The following is a 23,575-nucleotide window of genomic DNA, read 5'->3' as shown; positions in this document are numbered from 1 at the left end:
TTAAAAGTTTTCGGTTGTATTGCCTATGCTCTAATCGACTGGGAGGACAGGAAGAAGCTTGATGGTAAGTCCCAAAAGTGCATATTTATCGGATATGGTGGGGATGAGTATGGCTACAGACTTTGGGATTATGAGGAAAACAAATTCATCCGTAGTCGGAATGTGATATTCCATGAAGAAAAGATGTACAAGGACCGTCAAGCAGAGTAAGAGAAGACAACCGAACCAGATTACGTTGAGCAGGATAAGAGCCTAAGAACAAGGTTCCAGCAGATCAGGGTGCACCTGAGCAGGAGATTCATGATGAATCTGATACTGGCGAGCAGAAAGTTCAAGAAGAACACAGTGATTCTAAAATTCCAAGGGTAGGCCCGAGTACTATTCTAATGGCAACTTATGAGGAGGGAAAATTAGGTTCCTAACAAGTTTTAATCTTTTGGAAACTCTAACCCAATTTTGAAGATTAAGAGATCAAAAATGAAAATTAAGCACACAAGTTAAATCCTAAGTGCAATGCAAATGTAAAGCAAGAGATAAGAGAGAATGCACCTGAGATTTAAAGTGGTTCGGTCCTCCAACGTGAGGCCTACTCCACTCCACCAACCAAACCCGTTGATGGCTTCACTATTTGATCTTCTTAACTTCGGCAAAGATTGGTACCGATTACAATTCCAATTACCTTTAACCTTGGTGGCAATCCCACGGAGAGTGGGCTCCGCTTCTCCGAACACTCGCCCGAATACAATCGTCTTGATAAAGAAACAAACAAACAAAAAATCCCTCACAAGGGTTTACAAGGTTTGTAGAAGATGTACAAATTGAAGCCTATGATCCAAATCCTGATTCTAGAGGATGAGAGGCATAAACAAGCTTAATACACTCTTAGGATATTCCAATAGGTTTTTAGAGTGTTAGGATTGATGGTTGGGAAGTTTAGAATACCCATATATATAGAAAAACCCAAATATGACCGTTTGGGGGCATAGTCGTAATTCTGGCAAAGTTCCCCAACGGATATATTTTTTCCCGTTATAGTGTTCTCGGAGTTCCGAGAGATTTTCTTGGAGTTCCGAGAATTTCTCTCGGAGTTCTGGGAATACAAATAGAAGATGGAAAAATGCTACTGGACCATTTCTAAGAGCTCTGAGGAATTTCTCGGAGTTCCGAGCTCGGAGCTCCGAGAAGCCTATATGGAGCTGGTTTTTTAATTATGTTTCTTATTCATTTGGGCTTCCAACTCTACACCAAGTTGGGATTGTTTATGAGGGTTCCAAAGTGTTGGAACCCCACAAGGACAATCTCTTAAACATTTAGGGGTGTGTGAGATTACTTTATTTATGCCTCTAAACACCTAAACTAGGATTGGATCTTTACATTCTAAAACGACTTCGATCTTCAATTGCGATGCTTCAAGTCTTCATGCGTCTTGGATCTCCGATGTCTTGGCCTTCCGAATGTGGCCCAATGAGAGCTTCTTGGCCTCAATCCAAACAATATTGTCTATACAATCATGATCTACAACTTAGACAATCAAACACATTAGTGATATAAAATCACTTGTGTATTGGAATCATCAAAAGAAGATGGGAATGCCAAGGTGGGAACCATTAGGCTTACAATCTCCCCCTTTTTGATGATGACAAGCACAAAAGATTTTCCAATAAAAGCACAAATATATTTCCTTACACTAGATATTTCTCCCCCTTTGGCATCAATAAAAAAGATGGGGTGATAAAAAATTAAAAGGATAAAATTTTCAATTTTAAGCTCCCCCTTTTTGAAGGAAAAAGACAAACATAGAACTCCCCCTATTTAGAGTTTTTATTCAACACAAGAGGAGATATTTAAATAACCATAAAAGATATTCAATTTTAATTGCAAGCCCCAAATCTAAAAACACATATGAAGAGAATCATATGGGGGCTTTGGGAACCCAAGCTTTCATGGTTCCACCACAATCCCTAATCTTAGATGCACATTGGAATTGGTAGTGACCATTGATTCCACAATAATGGCATCTAACATGAGGGTTAGATAGACTAGTCCTATCATAAAATACATGATTAGGTCTATGACTAGCCTTCTTCAATATTATGTCAATAATTTTATCACCATTTAGGAATCCATGGAGACATAATCTTAACCTTTCATTTTCATTATGAAGATGGGTTATTTGATGTAGAAAATCATTAGTGTCATCTTCATAAGATTTGGAAGAGCTTGCCACATTATGAAATTTTACTAATTGGCAAGATTTCTCATCCAAAATACCCTTAAGGGTTTTAATCTCAAGTTTACAATTTTCAATGTGCTTGATATTTAGATATGGAAGAAGATGACTCATTTTTCAAAACATCAAGTTCATTTTCTAATTTTGAAATATATTTTTTAAGAACTTTATTTTTTGAAATTTGAGAATGCAAGGTAATGCATAATTCATCATAAGATATGTTTCCACTCTCACTACTTGATGAATTACAAGAGGGGTTAGAATTTACCTTATCTTCATGGGTGAGTGCCATGAAGCAAAGATCATCCTTATTCCCTTCGCTTGAACTTTTGCCCGACGTGCTTGACGCATCCCAAGCGGCGACGAGACCCTTGTTCTTTTTCCAATCCTTCTTCTTTCCCTTGTACTTTGAGGAAGATGAGTTGAGAAGAGGGTACTCCGGTCTTTTGTGTCCCGTCTTCTTACAATTATAGCATCTTATACCACCCTCAACTTCACTTTCTTCTTTCTTCTTCTTTTTATCCTTTTTGTGCTTCTTTCTCTATAAGCTTTTGAATTTTCTCAAAGCTTCTTCTTCATCACTATCCGCCTCATTTGAGGAATATGAGTCCGCTTTCACCTTGAGTCCTAAGGATCTACTCTCTTTTTCTTTCTCTTTTGGCTTCTTCTCCTCTTGTCGGCTAGTGAGGAGTATCTCATGAGTGATAAGAGATCCTACAAGCTCCTCTATAGTTAGCGTCTTGAGATCCTTTGATTCTTGTATGGCGGTGATCTTTGGATCCGAATGTGGAGGAAGTAACCTAAACAACTTGCCCACAAGCTCATCAGTAGGATAAGATTTACCAAGATTAACTAATTCATTTGATATTTTAGAAAATCGGGTATACATTTCAGAAATACTTTCATTTTGACCCATTCTAAACATTTCATATTTGCTCTTTAACAAGTTTATTTTGGAATCCTTGACTTGTGATGTTCCTTCATGGGTAACGGCAAGTGTATCCCAAATAACCTTGGCGGAATAAAAAAGAGCTACTGAAATTCCAAGGGTGGCCCTAGTACGGCAACTTTGAGGAGTGAAAATTAATTAGGTTTCTAACAATTTTTAATCCTTTTGAAAACTCAAACCTAAATTGAAGATTAAGAGATCAAAAAGAAAGTCAAGCACACAAGTTAAATCTAAAGTGCAAATGAAAATAAAGAGCAAGAGTAAGAGAGATTGCACCCGAGATTTAAAGTGGTTCGGTCCTCCAAACGCGAGGCCTACTCCACTCCACCAACCAAACCCGTTGATGGCTTCACTATGTGATCTTCTTAACTTCGGCGAAGATCGGTGCCAATTACAAATTCCGATACCTTTAACCTTGGTGGCAATATTCACCACGGAGAGTGGGCTACGCTTCTCCGAACACTCGCCAGATACAAAGTTCTTGATAAGAAAGAAAGAACAAAAAATCCCTCACAAGGGTTTACAAGAATTGCAGAAGATGTACAAATTTGAGCCTATGATCCAAATTCTAAGCTTTAGAGGATGAGAGGCATAATCAAATTTGATTCACTCTTTGGATGTTCAAATGGAGTTTAAGAGTGTTAGGATTGATAATTTGAATGTTTGGAATGCCCATATATATAGGAAAACCAAAATATGACCGTTCAATGGCATTGTTGTAATTCCAGGAAAAATCGCAACGGCTAAAAATCCGACCGTTGTAGTGTTCTCGGAGTTCCGGGAATACTAACAGAAGTTGGAAAAAAGTCTACTGGACCATTTCTCGGAGTTTCGAGAATATTTCTCGGAGTTCCGAGAAGCCTATGAAGAGCAGATTTTCACTTCTGTTTTTAGGCTTCCAACTTAACACCAAGTTGGGATTGCTATGAGGGTTCCAAGGTGTTGGATCTCCACAAAGACAATCTCTTATATATTTAGGGTGTGTGTTTAATTACTTAATTATGCCTTTCAAAATCCTAAACTAGGATTGGATCTTAATACAATCTAATATAACTTGATCTTCAATGGTTTCATCAAGTCTTCATTTGTCTTGGACTTCGATGTCTTTGGCCTTCATGATGTGGTCCAATGAGATCTTCTTGGCCTCAATCTAAGCAATGTTATCTTAGCACCAATGTGATCTACAACTTAGACAATGAAACACATTAGTGATCATTAATCACTTGTGTATTGGAATCATCAAAATAAGATGGGAATACCAAGGTGGAAACCATTGGGCTTACAATCTCCCCCTTTTTGATGATGACAAGCACAAGAGATTTTCAAATAAAAGCACATATATTTTTCCTAAAATTAAATTCTCTCCCCCTTTGGCATCAATAAAAAAGATTGGGGTAAAAGAGAAAGAAATGGATGAAATATTCAATTTAAAGCTCCCCCTTTTTCAAGAAAAAAAGACAAACCTAGAACTTCCCCTATTTAGAATTTTGATTCACCATAAGAGGGGTTATGAAACTAACCATAGAAAGATATTCAATTTTAAGCATTAGCCCCTAATCTAAGCATATATGATGAAAATCATATGTGGGCTTTGGGAACCCAAGATTTCTTGGTTCCACCATAATCCCTAATCTTAGATGCACATTGGAATTGGTAATGACCATTTATTCCACATTAATGGCATCTAACATGAGGGTTAGATACGCTAGTCCTATCATATGCATGTTTAGGTCTTTGACTAGTCTTCTTTAAGATTATGTCAATAATTTTGTCACCATTTAAGAATCCATGGAGACATAATCTTAACCTTTCATTTTCATTATGAAGATGGGTTATTTGATTTAGAAAATCATTAAATTCATCTTCATAAGATTTATAAGAGCTTGCCACATCTTGGAGTTTTGCAATTTGGCAAGTTTTCTCATCCAAACAACCCTTAAGGGTTTCAATCTCAAGTTTAAAATTTTCAAATTGAGCTTGAGATTTGGAAGAAGATTCATTTTTCAGAAAATTAAGTTCATTTTCTAATTTTGAAATTGATTTCTTTTGAACTTTATTTTTAGAAATTTGAGAGTGCAAGGTATTGCACAATTCATCATAAGATATTTTTTCACTATCACTACTTGATGAATTACAAGAGGGGTTTGAATTTACCTCATCTTCATGGGTGAGTGCCATGAAGCAAAGATCATCCTTTTTATTTTCTTCCCCTTCGCTTGAGCTTTTGCCCGAGGTGCTCAAAGCATCCCAACCGGCGGCAAGAGCCTTGTGCTTCTTCCATTCCTTCTTTCCCTTGTATTTTGAGGAAGATGACTTGAGAAGTGGACAATCCGGTCTTTTGTGTCCAATCTTCTTGCAATTGAAGCATCTTAAGGCTCCCTCAACATCACTTTCTTCTTTCTTCTTCTTTTTATCCTTTTTATGCTTCTTTCTCCATAAGCTTTTAAATTTTCTTAAAGCTTCTTCTTCATCGCTATCTGCCTCGCTAGAGGATGATGAGTTCGCTTTGGAGGCTTTTAGAGCTAGAGATCGACTCTCTTTTTCTTTCTCTTTCGGCTTCTTCTCCTCTTGTCGGCTAGTGAGGAGCATCTCATGGGTAATGAGAGATCCTACAAGCTCCTCCATGGTTAGCGTCTTGAGATTCTTTGATTCTTGTATGGCGGTTACCTTTGGATCTCAATATGGAGGAAGAGACCTAAGCAACTTACTCACAAGCTCATCAGTAGGATAAGATTTACCATGATTTGCTAGTTCATTAGAAATTTTAGAAAAACGGGTCTACATTTCAGAAATGCTTTCGTTTTGATCCATTCTAAACATTTCATATTTGCTCTTTAACAAGTTTATTTGGAATCCTTAACTTGAGATGTTCCCTCATGGGTAACGGCAAGTGTATCCCAAATAACCTTGGCGGAATAAAAAAGAGCAACTTGATTAAACTCCTCCGTAGATAGGGCGCAAAACAAAGAATTTATAGCTTTGTAATTCAAATTTGCATGCCTTTTCTCTACGACATTCCATTCTTCAAATGGTTTGGAAGGCAACATGTATCCATTTTCAACAATGTGCCAAAGCTCCACATCTATCGAAAGAAGATAGATGCACATCCTTGTCTTCCAATGTCCATAATTGGACCCATTAAAGAAGGGAGGTTTAGTTGTGGAATGGCCCTCCGGAAGTCCGGTTCCATTTCTATCCGCCATTTCCCAATTAGAAAGTTGCTAAAGATCTTATGATCTTTCCCTTGTTGAAATTTTTAAAGAAAATTTTTCCAAAGATTTATAGAAAAGAAAATCTTTTAAGAGCCTTTGCTCTGAAATTCCAAGGGTGGTCCCTAGTACGGCAACTTTGAGGAGTGAAAATTAATTAGGTTTCTAACAAGTTTTAATCCTTTTGAAAACTCAAACCTAAATTGAAGATTAAGAGATCAAAAAGAAAGTCAAGCACACAAGTTAAATCTAAAGTGCAAATGGAAATAAAGAGCAAGAGTAAGAGAGATTGCACCCGAGATTTAAAGTGGTTCGGTCCTCCAAACGCGAGGCCTACTCCACTCCACCAACCAAACCCGTTGATGGCTTCACTATGTGATCTTCTTAACTTCGGCGAAGATCGGTGCCGATTACAAATTCCGATTACCTTTAACCTTGGTGGCAATCTTCACCACGGAGAGTGGGCTACGCTTCTCCGAACACTCGCTCGATACAACGTTTTTGATAAGAAAGAAAGAACAAAAAATTCCTCACAAGGGTTTACAAGAATTGCAGAAGATGTACAAATTTGAGCCTATGATCTAAATCCTAAGCTTTAGAGGATGAGAGGCATAATCAAGTTTGATTCACTCTTTGGATGTTCAAATGGAGTTTAAGAGTGTTAGGATTGATAATTTGAATGTTTGGAATGCCCATATATATAGGAAAACCAAAATATGACGGTTCAATGGCATTGTTGTAATTCCAGGAAAAATTGCAACGGCTAAAAATCCGACCATTGTAGTGTTCTCGGAGTTCCGAGAAAAAATCTCGGAGTTCCGAGAATACTAACAGAAGATGGAAAAGAGTCTACTGGACCATTTCTCGGAGTTCCGAGAATATTTCTCGGAGTTCCGAGAAGCCTATGAAGAGCAGATTTTCACTTCTGTTTTTAGGCTTCCAACTTAACACCAAGTTGGGATTGCTATGAGGGTTCCAAGGTGTTGGAACTCCGCAAAGACAATCTCTTATATATTTAGGGTGTGTGTTTAATTACTTAATTATGCCTTTCAAAATCCTAAACTAGGATTGAATCTTAATACAATCTAATATAACTTGATCTTCAATGGTTTTTTCAAGTCTTCATTTGTCTTGGACTTCGATGTCTTTGGCCTTCATGATGTGGTCCAATGAGATCTTCTTAGCCTCAATCCAAGCAATGTTGTCTTAGCACCAATGTGATCTACAACTTAGACAATCAAACACATTAGTGATCATAAATCACTTGTGTATTGGAATCATCAAAATAAGATGGGAATGCCAAGGTGGAAGCCATTGGGCTTACAGCTACTCTATTAAACTCCTCCGTAGATAAGGCGAAAAACAAAGAGTTTATAGCTTTGTAATTTAAATTTGCATGCATTTTCTCTACAACATTCCATTCTTCAAATGGTTTGGATGGCAAAGTGTATCCATTTTCAACAATATGCCAAAGCTCCACATCTATCGAAAGAAGATAGATGCGCATCCTTGTCTTCCAATGTCCATAGTTGGACCCATCAAAGAAAAGAGGTCTACTTGTGGAATGGCCTTCCGGAAGTCCGGTTCCATTTATGTTTGCCATTTCACAATTAGAAAGTTGCCAATGATCTTATGATTTTTCCTTTGTTAAAATTTTAAAATAAATTTACCAAAGATTTTAAGAAAAGAAAATCTTTTAAGAGCCAAGGCTCTGATACCAAGTGAAATTCCAAGGGTAGGCCTGAGTACTATTCTAATGGCAACTTATGAGGAGGAAAAATTAGGTTCCTAACAAGTTTTAATCTTTTGAAAACTCTAAGCCAATTTTGAAGATTAAGAGATCAAAAATGAAAATTAAGCACAAAAGTTAAACCCTAAGTGCAATGCAAATGTAAAGCAAGAGATAGAGAGAATGCACCCGAGATTTAAAGTGGTTTGGTCCTCCAACGTGAGGCCTACTCCACTCCACCAACCAAACCCGTTGATGGCTTCACTATTTGATCTTCTTAACTTCGGCGAAGATCGGTGCCCATTACAATTCCAATTGCCTTTAACCTTGGTGGCAATCCTCACCACGGAGAGTGGGCTCCGCTTCTCCGAACACTCGCCCGAATACAATCGTCTTGATAAAGAAAGAAATAAAAAAAAAATCCCTCACAAGGGTTTACAAGGTTTGTAGAAGATGTACAAATTGAAGCCTATGATCCAAATCCTAATTCTAGAGGATGAGAGGCATAAACAAGCTTATTACACTCTTAGGATATTCCAATAGGTTTTTAGAGTGTTAGGATTGATGGTTGGGAAGTTTAGAATACCCATATATATAGAAAAACCCAAATATGACCGTTTGGGGGCATAGTTGTAATTCTGGCAAAGTTCCCCAATGGATATATTTTTTCCCGTTATAGTGTTCTCGGAGTTCCGAGAGATTTTCTCGGAGTTCCAAGAATTTCTCTCGGAGTTCCGGGAACACAAACAGAAGATGGAAAAATACTACTAGACCATTTCTCGGAGCTCCGAGGAATTTCTCGGAGTTCCGAGGAGCCTATATGCAGCTGGTTTTTCAATTCTGTTTCTTATTCATTTGGGCTTCCAACTCTACACCAAGTTGGGATTGTTTATGAGGGCTCCAAAGTGTTGGAACACCACAAGGACAATCTCTTAAACATTTAGGGGTGTGTGAGATTACTTTATTTATGCCTCTAAACACCTAAACTAGGATTGGATCTTTACATTCTAAAACGACTTCGATCTTCAATTGCAATGCTTCAAGTCTTCATGCGTCTTGGATCTTCGATGTCTTGGCCTTCCGAATGTGGTCCAATGAGAGCTTCTTGGCCTCAATCCAATCAATCTTATCTTTATACAATCATGATCTACAACTTAGACAATCAAACACATTAGTGATATAAAATCACTTGTGTATTGGAATCATCAAAAGAATATGGGAATGCTAAGGTGGGAACCATTGGGCTTACAGATTCTCAACCGGTCAGTGAACCTGTAGTCCCTACACTAAGGAGGTCTACACGTGTTAGAAAGCCAAAGGTAATTTTTGATCCATCAGCTAATATTGTTCTGAGCCATGTTTTATATACAGACTCGGGAGAGCCGGAAACATATGATGAGGCAAAGCAAGATGCATCTCACGAGCAGTGGGAGTTTGCCATGAAATACGTGATGAACTCATTGCTTCTGAACAAAACTTGGGAGTTGACCAAGTTACCCGCTGGTAAGAAAGTTCTGTTGAACAAGCGGGTGTACAGGATAAAGAATGGAGCTGATGGTAGCTTGAGACACAAGGCGAGACTTGTTGTCAAGGGCTATTTTCAAAAGGAAGGGATCGACTACACTGAAATATTTTCACCAGTAGTGAAGATGACATCGATCAGGGTACTCCTAAGTATAGTTGCGGTGGAAGATCATCATCTTGAGCAGTTGGACGTGAAAACAGTGTTTCTGCATGGTGACTTAAATGAAGAGTTGTACATGGTACAACCCAAAGGTTTTGCAGTCAAAGGCAAGGAACACATGGTCTGCCGGTTTAAGAAAAGCTTGTACAGGTTGAAACAAGCTCCGCGACAATGGTATCTAAAGTTTGATGGTTTCATGGAAACGAAAGGATTTGCACATTGTGAATCTGATCATTGTGTCTACTTCCGCAAGTAAGACGATTATATTGTCTACATCTCTTTATATGTGGATGATATGCTAGTGGCTAGCTCCAATATGAAGAAAATTGCTAAAGTGAAGAAAATACTGGTATCCCGGTTTGCTATGAAAGACTTAGGAGAGGCCAAGCAGATCTTAGGCATGAAAATCATCTGGGACAGAAAGAATAAGAAATTATGGCTGTCACAGGAGGACTATGTGAAGAAGGTGTTGAAGAGATTCAACATGGACAAAGCAAAACCAGTAGCAACTCCTTTAGCAGGTCATTTCAAACTTTCCAAGCATATGTGTCCAAGCACCCAGTCCCAGATGGAGGAGATGGCAGCCGTTTCATATGCATCGGCTGTGGGAAGTTTGATGTATGCGATGGTGAGCACGAGACCAGACATTGCACAGGCAGTGGGAGTTGTGAGCCGCTATATGCAGAATCCGGCAAGGAACTTTGGAATTTGGTAAAGTGGATTCTGAGATATCTAGCAGGTTCATCCGGTCACTCTCTTTGTTTTGGGAGAACTTATCTGGAGATACAGGGATATGTGGATGTAGATCACTCAGGTGATCGTGACAGTGGTAGGAGCATCACCGGATATGTCTTTACAGTTGCAGGGACAGCAGTGAGTTGGATGTCTCAATTGCAAAAGATAGTGGCACTATCGACAACTGAAGCAGTGTATGTGGCGATCATGGAAGCCTCCAAAGAAATCATATGGTTACAAGATTACATGGAGGATTTATATCGAAAGCAGCCAGTTAGCACGCTATGGAGTGATAGTCAAAGTGCAGTGCATTTGGCAAAGAATGAAACTTATCACTCAAGAGCAAGACATATCAAAAGATGTTATCATTTCATCCAGGCAGCATTGAAGGATAATAATGAGTTGAAGCTAGAAAAGATTGATGGCTCCAAGAATCCAGGTGATATGTTTACCAAGGTAGTAGACAGAGAAAAGCATTTTTTTTGTACTATTGCCATTGGTATTACTCAAGGTTATTGATGAGGAGTATCGCAGAGGCACAAGTATCAGGCACAGGAACCAGAAGTCAAGTTGCTTGCAGCATTGTATGTTAACTTCAAGTGGGAGATTGTTGTTCTTGAAGTCAACAATGATGGTGGCACATAAGCTGCCACCGACCCACTGACCCACCACTCTTTTCAAAGGAGGTGGCTAACAAACCCCCCTCCTCTTAAATATGACGACCACCTTCCTATCATTTTTCTAAATTAGTGAGCCACCAACCATGGGCGGGGCTCACCACGAAGCCTTTATAAAAGGGGCTCTATCCCTCTTCATTTGTATCTCATCCCACACCAAGAGAAACAACAAGTTTCTGAGAAAGAGAGTGCGAGTGAGAGAGTGTGTGTGTGTGAGAGAGAGATAGAGAGATAGAGAGAGAGAGAGAGTGAGAAAGACTGAGAAAGAGAAAGGCTGAGAGATAGAGAGAGGGAGCACATTGTTTGTGTGCACCCTCAAGAGGGTATCTTTGTGAGATAGTGTGAGATTATCAAATTTGTAAGAAGACCATAAGTGATCTCGTGAGAAGGCCACTGTAACCTTGTATTCTTCCACGTATAGTGGATTCGTAGAAGTGCCTCTACGTTGGAACGTAGCCAAGTTTGGTGAACCCGTTAACAAACTCTGGTGTGATTTTTCTTTCTTATGTGCTTGTTGTTCCTTTTTTTTATTCCGTCTTTGCCATTTAACTTCTATAGTGGTTGCTTATTATTATTGAACCGGTGCACGGTTCCCTAATAAAAACTTCAAAGTTCCAATGCTTTTGCTGCCCTAAATGTCCAGCATTTATCAAATGATGCATTTTGTATTACGGGATTCATTGGTGTTTTGATTTCCAATCTGAAATTCTATTTACTAAAATGAAATTTAGTGATTGTATTTACTCCGTGTTTTATTGAACAGTTATATATATATAATCCGGTTATGGTTAGTAAAAATGAAATTGAATGGTTTCTATAAATGTATATTTTCATTGAGCATCAAGCTTTATGTACAAAACTAGTTGCAGTCCCGTGCGATGCACGGGGTGTATCCGTTGAGATTGAGAGAAAGAGAAGTCTCATTTGGGTTTTGACTCTTACCTAGGAATATGAAACATGTTTGATTAAGGCATTAGGAAACGTGCCATGTAGTTTGGAAAGAATAACTTTTGAAATTAATTGCGGTATTATCCTTAAAAAAGACGTTTTCTAAATAAGGGAATGAAAGCGTTTTTAAATTTCGGGGTGCCACGTGGGGGTGACACGTGGTGACACCCCAGCTTACTACATTCAGCTTTATAGATATAGATAGATAGATAGATTCTGCAAAGAATCTTGCTTACTAATAAATTTACCTAGCCCACTCAGATGAATTTATTATTTTAAGTAATATAAATCAATTGGCGACGGTCTTCTGCCATTGCCTTATTTTAAAAAAAAATGACTGGCAAGGGCCCTTTTTCATAGCTTTATTTAAAAACAAAATTTAAAAAAATTAGAAAACTATAGCCACGTTTAGAATCCGTCGTAAATAATGATATTAGCGATGAAAACTGTTGTCACCCATATATGGTTGATTTTGCGACGGTACGGTGCTGTCATACTAAAATCATTTATTAGCGACGGATATGTTTTGGTGACAGCTTGAAACCATATCTAATAAAGTCAAGATTATTTTTTGTAAACAAAAAAAAAAGGGGAAAATGACCTAAAAAAAGCTCTTTTTTGGACTATTATTCAAAAAGTAGTGGAGAGTTGAAAACGACCAAAGTGAACTGCTTTCACTATTCACAGCTTTTTTGCAGACAAAAATGCCCTTCCTGCCCATTCACCTGTCACACATCATTTCAGAGAGAAAAAAGTGTTATTTTATCCCTTTTTCCCTTCTTTAGACGTGACTTTCACCTACCACCAAATCATTCTTCTTCTTCTTCAACATCTACACTTTTTCTTTCTACCTCCATTAGAGCTACGTTTGGAGTTTGCAAGCTAGGTAAATCTGTGTAGCTAAATATGTATGTGGTTGTGATTGATTTAAACGTGTTTATTTTGTGCTTTGTATATTGTGTATGTAGTTTTGTAGAGTGTATGTAGTTTTGTAGAGTGTTTGTAGTTTTGTAGTGTATGTAGTTTTGTGGAGTGTTTTTTAGTGTATGTAGTTTTGATTTGTGTTATAATACTCAATCCTCAAATATGTGTTAAAGTCAATCGTTAAACGCTATTAACAATTGGATTGGATTGGATTGGAAAGGATTGGATTGGATTGGATTGTAGTTTTGTAGTAGATATTGTCTCATTTGATTTGATTACATCCTTTAATAGTCTTTGAGGATTGTTGGAATAGTGGTTGACAACTGTGTAATTATTGCTGGATTGGAATGTGTCATTGGATTGGATTTGTGCTACTTTAATAGTGGCTGAGGATTCTTGGAATAGTGGCGATAAAACTCTGTGTCTAGGGTATTTATAGAGGTTGCAACACTGTCTGTAGTGGTTAATGTTTCAAACTTACAGTAACACTGGTTTAGGGTTGCCCAAATTTTGTTAAAACTCTTTGGATTCCATCTAGTTCATATAGAGTGATTGGATTAGATTTCATCTACTCTACTAGTGGTTGAGGATTCATGGAATAGTGATTGAATTTAATTCAATATTATATGTGTGTGCTCAAAATCACGATCTACATGAGTGTTTCAATCCCGATTCGTCCCGAAATTTAATACACTGATCTATTTAAATAGACTAAAATAACCATCGGATTGGATCGGACATTGAATCAAACGATTTCGAAAATTTGAGTGATGAGTGGAATTTTATTTAAAATAATGGCTGAGAAATTACAAAATTCAAAAAAATAGCCATCTCAGGATGATCTATTTTTTGGAATTTTAAAATTTTCTTGTGTTCATCATATCAGAACAAGATTAAAGGACGTTTTCCGGAGTCGTAATTTCCTCGAAAATAGTGTTTTAAAATGGAAAACTCTTCAAAAATATCTTTTCGACGAAGAAAAATAAAATATATACTAAATGGATTCCAAAATTACTGAAATTTCGTGGGAAAATAATATGGTACTGATACATTCTACCATGAATTTTTAAGAATTTTTGGATTCTGTTTGATATATTATTTAATGCTTTCTTTGAAAATTATCAGATTTTGTGAGAATTTTTAATGACATCAGATCACCATTAAAATTCACAACATTTTTTGAGTAGTTTATATTTCATATTTCTTACTGCTGTAAAAGTTTCAATTTATTTGGATCTTGTTTCCTATGGGATGTAGTGTTAATTCATAATCTGGTCTGAAAATTGAAAAATTCGAAATTGATAGTAAATAGTTTCTAAAATTCATGAAAATCTCACAACATGCTATTTTTACTTATATCTTACTACTGTAGAAATTTCAATGAATTTAGGTTTCTATTTCTATTAGTTTCTGTGTTATTTTTGCAATCTGGTCTTGTTATTGTTAAATCAAAATTAAATATGAGCTGAAAGTAAAAATCTGCAAAAATCTTTCAGTAAGCTACATCCCATAATGTCTTGCTGCTGTAGAAGTTTAAATTCATTTCGAATTCATTTGCAACAATTTCACTTGTAAAATCACTCATATGGTTTAAAATTGATAAAATCCATTGTAAATTCGAAATTAATTAAAAATCATCATAAAGTTTCTAAAGAACCTTGAATTTTTGTCACATATTAATTCCTAAATCCATTGAAACAAAATTTTTAGGATCTTTAGATTTTCCTGGAAAAATGGCCAGTGCATCCATAATCGTATCCCTATTGCACTAAATCTTTGACAATTTGAACATTTAAGCTATAGCATGTTGTTGGCTCCGAGGTTACTGTCCACGGAAATCCTGAGATATGCCAGGCAATAAAATGCTATAACTTAAGTATTGAATTGCATAAGGAAAGAGCGCACGATTCCCTTCCTTGGATGTTATTTTAGGCCGAAATTGGTGAACCCTAGAGCCATTGGTAATCCTTAAATGTCCAGAAACTGAAAATCCTTGAAATCTGAAATTCATTAACTTCAAGAACTTGAATCGATTTGTCTCGAGTCTTTCGGAACCATTGGATTATGGTTTCCGATATAAGAACCATTAGAGCCCAATTTAGGAACACTGGTGTCAGGTCGTGTCCTAGATTTTAGGGAGTCTTAGGTTTTAGGGAGTCCTAGAGTTAGGAGTCCAGTCTCATCACGGACGCTTGCTATGGATAGCAACCGTACCATAGGTCTAGTTACACTAGTCGCCCAATCTTTCCCTAGGACAAGCCTAGTAAACTAGGATGTAGGCTAACCTGCATTAGTCTAAGGAATAACTTGCATTTAGATAAGAATCATATAGCATCTTAGATGAAATCCTAGGATAATAAAATCCTCAACTTGAATTAAATAACTTCTCCTAAAACTGTTGAAACAGTCAATCCCGTCTAGGTCGGTGTCTTATTCGAGTTAGGCATAAGTAGCTTAGCTTAAGTGCACCGAACTACGTCGACTCTGATCTCAGTGAGGCTTGGGTACGTAGGCAGCTTGGATGTCTGATGGCATACCAACCGCGAGTCGGCACTACAACAAATTGTGGTGTTTTGTATATTAATTTTCTTGTAAATGCTTAATCAAATCACTTAGGATTTTCCATGAAATTAGAATTTTAGGAGAACTTTCACTTCGATTGAATTCAAACAAATAAAAAAATCAAGATACACACTTAGGATCTATATTGAAATTAGATCATAGGATGCATGTCACTTAGTTCGCACATTAACATAGAGTTGAATGAGCCATTTAAAATAAATTTAAAAGAGTTAGCTTTTGGAATCGAAGACCGATTATCGGGCAGGAATGGTGCATGTGGTGGATAACTCCCCATACCTTCCATTCTCGTAACCAGGTAGCGAGTCTAGATTTCTGGTTAATTACGGATCCTAGATCCCACATCTAGGTGGCGACTCTGTCAGTCTCTTTTGTGTGGAATTCGGATTGCCTTAGTGATCCCAAGTTCACATAAAAGATGAATTAAAATCAATCATAAAATGCACACGCCAATCGCGTGGGTACGAGAGACCAAGGGAGAGCGTGGCGGCTCGCTCCCCACCCCCTCTTGCGGGATCGGGTCCCACAGTTTGGAGACTCTGCTGGGGAACACCTAACTTCATTACAATTCCAAAGGATAACTCATTTGAATCTATTTTAACTGGCTCATGAAAACTCTATCTCTTATATACTTGTTAGATTAGTTTGTATGCTTTGTTTCCTCATCACATTTTACTCGAACTTAATCTAACAAAACCTGAAGGCATCATAGATTGTGCGAACTTATTGCACACACTTACATCACTTGCATCTAAACCCTTGCATCTCACGTGCACACACGTCCTATTTTAGGAACCCGGAGTGTTATCTAGCATGGTTGACAGGGATTTCATCACCTGGTGCCTTTGTGCTAGAGAAGCATTCCACCCTTAGCCTAGCACCTTATGGTGCGTAAACGGATCTCTTGTTCACGTACTGCTACGCCGAACACTGGTACAGTATATCGAACATAGATTCGCGCTAAGGGAACTCTTGGCCTTACCCTTAGATTAACCCACACATGCATGTAGTATACGAACACATGTGCATCACGTGTGTGAGCCTAGTTTAGGATATCTTACCCATTTGTGTCTAGATTAGGCCGTGTTCCATCTTCCAATGGTCACGATCGGTCCTTAGATACACGAACAAAGTCATGAGTCGAGATTCTCTCTCCACTCCGATAGATTAGGATTAGGGTTGATGCCTTCAGGTAACACTGTTAAAATGTACGAAGATTAAAAAACTTTCCCTTTGGGGTTAGGATATAAATCCCATCTTTCCTAAGATCTCATAGAATTAGTCATTCATGATCTATCCGTTGAAAGTAATCTTATGTAATCTCATCTAATCTTTTGATCGTCTGTCTATCATACGCCTCTTGTGTGATTAGATTATATCTTCCTTCCCTTTCTCAATTGGCAGAAATTGTGTCTCGATCATTTGATTGTGCAATCTTGATGATCTGATCATGCTTGTACCCTTAGTCTTTCTTACTCTAAGGACAACCTTTTTCAAGAATATTTTGCTAAGTCCTTCAGAGTTCACTCTCATGATCCATGAACTAGGGGCATTTCCTTATACGATTTTATTATCATTGTCATATCTTGGTCCTTTGGGATTCACTCTATTGTCCCAATTACTTCCTTAAATGTGTAATCTTTTTTTCAGTCATTAAGAATGAACACTCCATGAATGTCAAGCTCATATACCTCGTGTTCATTATTTCCATGACAGGAAGTTGGCACCATAGCTAAGCCTACTACTCCTTGGATTCGAATTTCTTCACGGTTAGAGAGGAAATTTGTCTCTCCGCCACCCTCTCTGAGAACCCCAGTATCTCCTTCTTTCTCATCCTCACCAATGGCAGATAACCAAGATGGCCTTCCACCTGCTGCTATTACCGATACCCTCACCTTGATTCTCCAGCAACTTCAAGAGCTCAAAGAAGAGAACCGAGTTATCAAGGCTCAGCTTTCTGAGAAGTTGGGACCGTCGTTGTCCAAGGATAAAGGGCCTATGCACCATGTAGCTACTTCAGCCGCACCTGCCCATCCAGCATTCATCAATATCCCCGATAAAGCCGAAGAAGATTTGGAAAAAAAGCAGAACAGCGAGGATCGCAATAGGCCTTCTCAGTCCGTGGTTGATAAGACAGTTATAGAGAAATTAGAAAGTCTTGCCAGGAAAGTTCAAAACATCCAGTTTCAAGACCAGTGTGGTTTCAATCCAAATTAAATCGAGTTCGGTCGATTCAAAAAAGAAAAGAAATTCAATCCTTTCAAAAAAAAAAAAGGAAGGACAAGTTCCAAAAGAAGAGAAATCAATTATTCTAGAAAGAAAAGAAAAAATAAAAACCAATTAACCTTCAAACAATTTATCTTCAAACTAAGGGCATTCGCCCTGAACTACACACGACCTGATTCCTATCTTGGGATATGTAGGCAACCTGTTCACAGGTTCGGTCGAAATCTTTGTTGAACCTTAAGCCATTCTTTGAAAAGCCCCATCCTACCTATAAAGTCCTTCCGGTGTTCAGAATTAATGATTTGGGTCTGGAAACACAAAAAGTGAAAAAGAAAAAGTAAAAAAACAGAACAGAGTTTGAAGATCTGCTAGACTGAAAACCTGAAAAGGCGGTCTAGGCAAAATTTAAGATCATTCCCCTGCTAAGTTGAAAACCCAAAAGGGCGGCTTAGGCAAAAGCTAAGGGGATAGCGTGCTGGATCAAAAACCTAGAAAGGTGGTTCAGGCAAAAGTTAAGGCTAACACGGTCCGCCAAGTTAAAAACCCCGAAGAGGTGACTTGGTCACGGTAAGAGAATCATTATAAGAAGGCTACAGCCGGTATCAAGACTGAAGATCAACTGAAGTTCAAGCAAATTCAAGTGACATTCTCAAAACTGGGGGCATTGAAGCTAAAGCAATCTTAGGGGTCGTAATTAAATCCTTGAGGCATTACTGTTTTAAGGAAAAAGTCCAGTGTTTACCAATTGAAAAAAACATTCCTTGAAAGGATAGACTTACCAAATAAAACGTTAACTAAGTCAGAAGCATTACTGTGTCTGTCAGTGTAATTAGTTAATCTTTGTTATTCTAAGTTCACTCCTTCAGAGCTCCTCAGTCCTTTGAGTAGTGCCTTTTATCTAAGTTTTCTCTTTAGAAAGAGTCAATCGTCGTCCTTGTGTCCAAATGATGCAGCTGTCTTGGTGAAGGAGGCCCGGCCTCGGCAGCTCCCTGCGATCGTATGAAAGAGCTCGTTAATCTAGTCAAGCAGCTTCATTTCAAAGAAGATCAACTCAGAAAAATTCAGAAGTAGAAACATCAGAAAGCCTAGCTTCCGTAAAAAGATCATACCCCAGGAAGGCACCTTAAGCTTGGAAGAGCCTCAGATGCAATGGTGGTTGAGCCAATTTCTCAGAAAGATGAACCATTAAAATTCAGAATCTCCTTCCAGTTAGTTAAATACTATCCTGGTCAAGAAATGTTTATCTAAACACCTGTCAAGAGGCAAATCTCACTTTTCCATGATTATATCCAAGAGTGCCGTTGTTAGATTACCAATTTCAAGTATCATGTTCAAGGTTTCAGTTATCAAAATCCTCAGAAGACAAGACCAGCAGTCTCTTTGAGAAAAATCTTGTTGAAGTTTCATAAAAGTGTTCCTGATCCATTCTTGTTAGTAATGGTTCTTCGTTCCTAAGACTTGTCGTTTCATCATTCGTCAAGGTCTCAGTTTCCAATATCTTTATCGGGCACGATCTATAATATCCCCGATTTCATTGAATTCCAAAAAATCTAAAAGTCATCAAATCCAATCTTACGTCAAATTCAAATTCATGAAAAATCTCTAAATTCTTCGTTGTTGAATTCATCAATCGAAGCTATCTCGTTTCTTTGAACCCGTCTGTGAACGGTGTCTCATCTTCCGGGTTCATTTGGGAATGGCCTGTTGTAAGCCCAAGGGTTCCCCATGGGTTTATTCAATCACCTTGTTTTGATGATTAACAAACACAAATTGATTAGTCGTTTATGGACTAATCATTTGCCTTGAGTGTTGTGCTTTAGACAAGTCCTACACAAGTCAAATCATACTAGCACACACCTTGTTAGCCTATGCTTGAAGATGAACCAAACACAATGGCAAAAGAGCTCGGAACATACTTGGACCAATCACACCTTGGAGGTACCAAGGAGAAGCTCATCATCAACCATCTCAAAGCATTGAACAAACAAAGGAAGAACAATGAAGGCCAAAGCTTGTGGATCAACAACTTGCAAAAAAGCTTGAACCAAATGGTGGCATCATCCTTGGAAGGTGTCAAGCAAAGAAGCTCAACCTTGAAGATCCCAAAGCAAGCCATGCACTCAAAGAGAAGATCAAGCAATGGCTACCTCAAGAGTTCATTCAAGAGAATGGTAAAAAGGGTAGATTATATCACCTATCTCTCTTGTGTTTTTCTCTTATCAAGGCACATCTTAAAACCCCTAAAAATATGTTTTTCAAAGAGACTAACACACCCTTTAAGGACTTAAATGGATAAGTGAATGGCCATGGTGGTGTACCAACATGTTGGGACCCATATGGCATTCAACCCAACATTGAACAAAATAAAGTTCCGAAGCAACAACCTGGACCAGCAACTAAATCCTATCAAAACTTATTTCAAATATTTTTAAATATTTTTGAAAATATTTTTAACAGATAGCTCTCATTTTTCTCATATCCGTAGAGTATAAGAACGTCAAAATCCGACGAGAAATGAGGGAGATATGAATTTTACAAGTTAGGAACATCCTGTTGGAAAACCAGTCTCGGAGCTCCGAGAATTTTCTCGGAACTCCGAGCTCGGAACTCCGAGAAATCTCTCGGAGCTCCGAGAAAACAGTCAGGGACAAAAAATTATAGCCGTTGCGGCTACAACGGCTAGTGGATTTTTTGACCCTAAAAGTACCACTTTGCCCCTCAAACGGTCATATTGAGTTGGGAACCTATATATACAAGTTGTATGGTTTCAAAACACTAGATGAACATTGTCCAACTCTAAGAAACCCTAGAAACACACTTGCAATCATTTTTGGGTTAATTTCTCTCAACCAAACTCATTGTGCCTTGATTAGTGAAAATCATTTGAGATTGGTTTAGGCTTAAACTTGTTTATTTCTTAGAGAACATTGTGAGAGCTTCATTGTGCATTGTAGCCTACTTAGAGGCAAAGCTATCTATCTTCTTCGGAAAGCGCTTAGATCTCGGCGGTGTAGGAGAGACAAGAAAGGTGGAAGGGCATCCGGTGTTAATTCCCTTGGGTGGAGCGCTTAGAACTCGGCGAAGTAGGAGAGTCATTGTAAAGGTGGAAGGGCATCCTCATTTAATTCCCTTAGAGTGTAAAAGCCTCGGAGCCGGGCGTCGTGGATGTTTCAATAGTGGAAATCCTCAAGTGCGACCTTGAGTAGAGTGGAGTAGGCCGTTTGCCGAACCACTATAAATCTTTGTGTCACTTGTGTGATTGGTATTTCTCTCACTCCCTCTCACTCTCTTATTTATTTGTGCTTGCATTTTTACATATTTAGAATTGAGTGAGTAGTTAGCATCTTGATTTTAATTAAATAATCTTAACATTGCTAACTAGGCTATTAAATCACCTAATTAAGTTTGCTAATCAAAAAGGGTTTTGAACTTATATTAATTTGTATTATTGTTTTAAGTTCAACCATTTCAAACTTAATTAAACAAGGGATAAAACTAGGGTGAAATTAGTAAAAGTTTTTAAAAGGTAAAAGTTTTATAAACATCCTATTCACCCCCCCTCTAGGTTGCCAAACCGAGTCACCCCTCGGATTTCACCTGTTATCTTCTTCTAACCCGTTTGGGAGCGGTGCATCATTTTTTTAAATCCATTTGGGAATAGTTTCTTATATTCTTCGAGCCCGTTTGTGAACGATGTCTCATTTTCTGAGTCCATTTGTGAATGGTCTCGTGGTCTCTTTGAACCCCTTTGTGAACGGTGTCTCATTTTCTGAGTCCATTTGTGAATGGTATCATGTCCTCCTTGAGCCCGTTTGTGGACGGTGCCTCATTTCTCAAAAATCAAAAATTCATCAAATCCAATCCCCAATTCAAAAAAAATCCAATCCTACGTCAAATTCAAGTTCATGAAAATCTCTAAATTCTTCGTGGTTGAATTCATCAATCAAAGCTATCTTGTTTCTTTCAGCCCGTTTGTGAACGGTGCCTCTTTTCTCAAGTCCATTTGTGAATGGTCTTGTCCTCCTTGAGCCCGTTTATGAACGGTGCCTCATTTCTCGAGTCCATTTGTGAATGGTCTCGTCTTCTCCTTGAACACGTTTGTGAACGGTGTCTTATTTTCTGAGTCCATTTGTGAATGGTCTCGTGTCCTCCTTGAGCCCGTTTGTGAATGGTGCCTCATTTCTCGAGTCCATTTGTGAATGGTCTCGTCTTCTCTTTGAGCCCGTTTGTGAACGGTGCCTCATTTCTCGAGTCCATTTGTGAATGGTCTCGTCCTCCTTGAGCCCGTTTGTGAACGGTGCCTCATTTCTCGAGTCCATTTGTGAATGGTCTCGTCTTCTCCTTGAGCCCGTTTGTGAACGGTGCCTCATTTCTCGAGTCCATTTGTGAATGGTCTTGTCTTCCCCTTGAGCCCGTTTGTGAACGGTGCCTCATTTCTCGAATCCATTTGTGAATGGTCTCATCTTCTCCTTGAGCCCGTTTGTGAACGGTGCCTCATTTCTCGAGTCCATTTGTGAATGGTCTCGTCTTCTCCTTGAGCCCGTTTGTGAACGGTGCCTCATTTCTCGAGTCCATTTGTGAATGGTCTGGTCTTCTCCTTGAGCCCGTTTGTGAACGGTGCCTCATTTCTCGAATCCATTTGTGAATGGTCTCGTCTTCTCCTTGAGTCCGTTTGTGAACGGTGCCTCATTTCTCGAGTCCATTTGTGAATGGTCTCGTCTTCTCCTTGAGCCCGTTTGTGAAACAGTGCCTCTTTTCTCGAATCCATTTGTGAATGGTATCGTCCTCCTTGAGCCCGTTTGTGAATTGTGCCTCATTTCTCGAGTCCATTTGTGAATGGTCTCGTCTTCTCCTTGAGACCGTTTGTGAACGGTGCCTCATTTCTCGAGTCCATTTGTGAATGGTCTCGTCTTCTCCTTGAGCCCGTTTGTGAACGGTGCCTCATTTCTCGAATCCATTTGTGAATGGTCTCGTCTTCTCCTTGAGCCCGTTTGTGAACGGTGCCTCATTTCTCGAGTCCATTTGTGAATGGTCTCGTCTTCTCCTTGAGCCCGTTTGTGAACGGTGCCTCATTTCTCGAGTCCATTTGTGAATGCTCTTGTCTTCTCCTTGAGCCCGTTTGTGAACGGTGCCTCATTTCTCGAATCCATTTGTGAATGGTCTCGTTTTCTCCTTGAGCCCGTTTGTGAATGGTGCCTCATTTCTCGAGTCCATTTGTGAATGGTCTTGTCTTCTCCTTGAGCCCGTTTGTGAACGGTGCCTCATTTCTCGAATCCATTAGTGAATGGTCTCGTCTTCTCCTTGAGCCCGTTTGTGAACGGTGCCTCATTTTTCGAGTCCATTTATGAATGGTCTCGTCTTCTCCTTGAGCCCGTTTCTGAACGGTGCCTCATTTCTCGAGTCCATTTGTGAATGGTCTTGTCTTCTCCTTGAGCCCGTTTGTGAACGGTGCCTCTTTTCTCGAATCCATTTGTGAATGGTATCGTCCTACTTGGGCCCGTTTGTGAACGGTGCCTCATTTCTTGAGTCCATTTATGAATGATCTTGTCTTCTCCTTGAGCCTGTTTGTGAACGGTGCCTCTTTTCTCGAGTCCATTTGTGAATGGTTTTCTATCCTCCTTGAGACCGTTTGTGAACGGTGCCTCATTGTCCAAGTCCATTTGGGAATGCTTCTTATCCTCGTT

Source organism: Tasmannia lanceolata, unplaced genomic scaffold (assembly GCF_043159265.1).
Source record: "Tasmannia lanceolata isolate RefF3 unplaced genomic scaffold, GAP_Taslan_0.1 ptg000013l, whole genome shotgun sequence".
Classification (NCBI taxonomy): Eukaryota; Viridiplantae; Streptophyta; class Magnoliopsida; order Canellales; family Winteraceae; genus Tasmannia; species Tasmannia lanceolata.
This window is presented reverse-complemented; position numbering follows the sequence as displayed.